Source organism: Gossypium hirsutum, chromosome A07 (assembly GCF_007990345.1).
Source record: "Gossypium hirsutum isolate 1008001.06 chromosome A07, Gossypium_hirsutum_v2.1, whole genome shotgun sequence".
Taxonomy (NCBI): Eukaryota; Viridiplantae; Streptophyta; class Magnoliopsida; order Malvales; family Malvaceae; genus Gossypium; species Gossypium hirsutum.
Window position 1 is genome coordinate 85,429,078 of NC_053430.1, and position 4,514 is coordinate 85,433,591.

Below are 4,514 nucleotides of genomic sequence, written 5' to 3' on the forward strand. Positions count from 1 at the left end.
TCTGAAATTTTTCCCTTGGGCAATAAACGTCATTTGTAATCAATACAGGCCTACTGTAGTGTCTGTATGAACCAAATTAGATTGTATAATTTGACATTCTATGATCTGAGATTGAGTATTGAATATCTGCATAAGTATTGAGCGTGACAACCATTAATGAGATTGTTATATTCTATGTAAGTATAAACTATATCTGAATGGTCGTATAAATCTCCTTATTAACTATCATCTGAGATCTATATCTATATTGGGGATGGAATTTGTGTAAAGAAGGAAGTGCTCTATTCTGAATCAGTGGTTAAACCACCAGTATTTGTGATTTGATCTGGAAGTTAGCCTGTAATTACTAAAATGTATCATACCGACACTATGTGGTGTGTAGGGCTGGATGGTTATTATTTTCTCATTTGGGTGTGTTGGGTTGGTTGGAGATGGTTTGTAGTGGATGATGGTAGGATAATTGCATATGTTCTGATCTGTTCCGTATCTGACAATGATTTGACTTATTATCTGTCTGGTCTGCTTGGTCTGTTCTGGTCTATTAATTGAACGAATTGCCTCCTGAGTCTGATTCAAAATCTAAACTTGGAACTTTACTGGTTTATTCACAACTCTACTAAATTTGTAATTATTTCCTTCTTGCATTGTTAATTCATTTTTTCTATTGATTGAATTACAAGTAACACATAGGCTTGATCAGGTCGACGGATCAGGAGCTCGGTCATATTATTTATTAGCTTTTATTATTATCCATATTAGTAGTTTATTTTCAGTATATTCAGTGAATTTGACTTACTAAGATAATGAACCTCAGATTAAACTTTATATTATTAAATTCCTTTAATTTTTAGATGACCTTAAAAACTAAGTTTCGGGAGTTATGTTTTGAGAAATATTCGATGTAGAGCTCTAGACTTGGCCTTATCATCTAGGTCGTATATGGGGTCTTACATTTAGTGGTATTAGAGTCAGGTTTACAACATTCAGGCTATGTTCTAGGCTCCTATTTTGTGTTAAAAATGTGTTTGAAAGAAAATAAGTTATCCATGTAATTCTACAAAATGATTTTATAAAAGACTGAGTCTCCGACGCCAAACCTGTAAGCATTTCTATTCAGTTATTGTGATTCGTTGAGGACTGTAGTGATTGAACTATTGTCTAGTTAGATCTTTTGATATAAACTGGCATGAGAACTGTGATAAAGACTCTGAACTGATCTGTGCACTTCTGATATTATGAGTTCGCGCGGTAACCGTGGACATCATGGTCACCGAGGAGGAGCTCGAGCAAGGTCATCCTCTATGGGTAGTATGCCAAATCTAGAGACCAGCGAGACTGTTGGTACTCCTACTATTGAGATGGGGTCTTAAACCCTGATGACTGGGATGACGCACTATCCCAGGCTATGATTCCATTGCTAGAGAGGGTCATTGGGACTCATTATGGATCGAAAGACAGATTTTGATTATCGAACGACTCCGGTTAAAGGTGCCGAGTCATTTAGGGTTGTCATTGGAGTCTCCCCTACCATGGTCGAGTATTGGTTAAAGGCCACTGAGCGTATCATGAATGATATTGATTGCACTCCCACTCAAAAGTTGAGGGGTGTTGTATCTCTGCTCCGAGACGAAGCCTATCAGTGGTGGCTGACGATTGAACATGGTGCTCAGCTCGAAAAGATTAATTGGGACTACTTTAAGAGTGCCTTCAAGAGTAAATATGTGGGGGTAAGTTATGTGGAGGCTCACCGATGAGATTTTATGAATCTAGTTTAAGGCAGAAGATTTGTGGTCGAATATGAGGTCGAGTTTCTAAAATTAAGCAGGTATGCACAGACTTTGGTAGCATCTGATTACAACAAGTGTGTAAGGTTCGAAGTAGGTTTACACTGTGATCTGTGAGTTCTAATAGCTCCTCAGAGGGAGCAGGTTTTTGCAGCCTTGGTTGACAAGGCTAAGATAGCGGAAGAAGTGAAGCACAATGATTGCGAGAGGCGAGATTGAGAGAGAAGTCAGTGCAAGGTTAAGAAGGATTCAGGTCCTTCTAGTTCTGGACAGCGCCCTAAGAAATGGGAGAGGTTTAAGGGGCCTCTGAGGATCGAGGCACTAGCTACAATGATTGAGATTCAAATCTGTAGTGATTGTAGAAGGTGCCATCTAGATGAGTACTAGAGGAAATCAGGAGCTTGTCTTCATTGAGGGTCGATAGAGCATCGTGCTCGTGATTACCCTTATCGACCAGATCAGGTGCTTGTCACGACACAAACTCCAACTCTGGATCGTGAGGACAGTGAAGATGTCAACATTATAGCAGATACGTTCTTTATTCACTATGTGTCATATTTTACTCTAATTGATAATGAGTCTACTTACTCTTATATAGCTAGTATTGTTTCTAAAAATCTAGGTATATCTATTGAAAATACTACTAGGGATTTTTCTGTAATTAGTCATCTTGGTTAGTAGGTCTGAGTTGATAAAGTATATAAACAGGTTCCATTAGAGATTCAGGGTGTGGTATTTCAATAGAGTTTCCTTTTGGTGAGTTTGACTTAATTCTAGGAATGGATTGGTTCAAAGAACATCAGGTCAGTCTAGACTGTGCCTCTAAGAGAGTTAGTCTAAGAACTAACAAGAATAATGAGATCATTATGGTCGGGAAGCGTCGAAATTACCTCTCTAATGTAACCTCCGCCCTTGCAGCCGAAAAGTTAATTTGGAAAAGTAGAGAGGCATAACTTGCTTTTGTGTCTGCTTCTGTACCTGTAAAACTCTCTATACAGGATATTCACATAGTGAAAGACTTTACAGATGTTTTTCCCGATAAGTTACCTAGTGTAACTCTAGATAAAGAGGTTGAATTTGGTATAAAATTATTACCGAATACTGCTCTGTTGTCCATTGCACCATATCACATGGTTCCGAGGGAGCTTCTGAAATTGAAATCTCAACTTTAAGAGTTCCTTGACTGAAAGCTCATTAGACTGAGTGTGTCTCCGTAGGGAGTACCAGTTCTGTGTGTCAAGAAGAAAGATGGTACGATGAGAATATGTATAGATGACCGTTAACTAAAAAAGTTCACAATAAAGAATAGGTATCCGCTACCGAGGATTGGTGATTTATTTAATCAGTTTCGAGAAGCATCTGTGTTTTCTAAAATTGATCTACGTTTTGATTACCATCAGCTCAGGACTCGTTATGAGCATTACGAGTTTTTGGTCATGCCATTTGGTTTGACGAATGTACCGACCGCATTCATGGACTTGATGAATCGAATATTTCAGTCGTATTTGGATCAGTTTGTTGTAGCTTTTATCAATGACATTTTGATTTATTCCAAGATTGAGTTTGAGCATGATGAGCACCTTTTTATTGTTCCATAAAACACCGTGAAAAACAACTGTATGTTAAATTTAATAAGTGTGAGTTCTGGTTGCAGGAGGTTTCTTTTTTGGGGCATGTTGTGACTGCCGAAGGGATCCGGGTCGATCCCAAGAAAATTGAGGCTGTGGTTGAGTGAAAATAGCTGAAGAATGTGTCTGAGCTTCAGATTTCCTAGGCTTAACGAGTTATTATTGAAGTTTTTTCAAGGGATTTTCTCTAATTGTATCTCTTCCAACTAAACTATTGCGTAAGAACACCCCATTTGTACGGTCTGAAGAGTAGTAGTTGAGCTTCAAAAAACTTTTCGACACAAGCTACTATTTTCATTTAGCTTGAATCGGGTCGGGAGTTTATGGTTTATAGTGATTCGTCACACGTCAGTTTGGGATGCGTTCTAATAAAGGATGGTAAAGTGGTAGCTTATGGGTCACGACAGCTTAATTCATACGAGGGTAACTATCCTACTCACGGTCTTGAGCTGGCTACAATTATTTTTGCTTTGGAAATCTAGATATACTACTTGCACGGTGAGCATTGTATCATCTACACCGATCACAAGGGCTTTAAATACTTGTTAACTAAGAAGGAATTAAACTTTAGGCGGCGACGATGGGTTGAGTTGCTTAAGGATTACGACTACACGATAAAATATCACATTGGAAAAGCCAATGTGGTGGCAAATGCCGTTAACCGTAGGGCAATGACCGATCTAAGAGCGATGTTCACTTGTCTGAGTTTATTTGAGAACAGGAGTCTGCTAGCCGAGTTGCAGGTTAAACCAGTTTGGGTTGATCAAATTCGAGCCAAACAACTGACTGATGAGTCTTTGGTTCGGTGTTTACATCAGGTTGAAGAGGGTAAAACTTCTGATTTTGGTTTGAATAGTGATGGAGTTTTATGTTTCAGGGGTCGATTTTATGTGCCTAATGATCAAAGATTTAAGACAATCAATTCTATAGGAGGCGCATAGTAGCCTTTATGCTATGTATCCTAGTGGGAATAAGATGTATCGGGACCTCCAAGAACTTTACTCGTGGCATGGTCTGAAACGGGAAGTGACTACCTTTGTATCTCACTGTCTAACATGTTAAAAGGCTAAGGTTGAGCATCAGTTGCCTTCCGGTTTGCTCT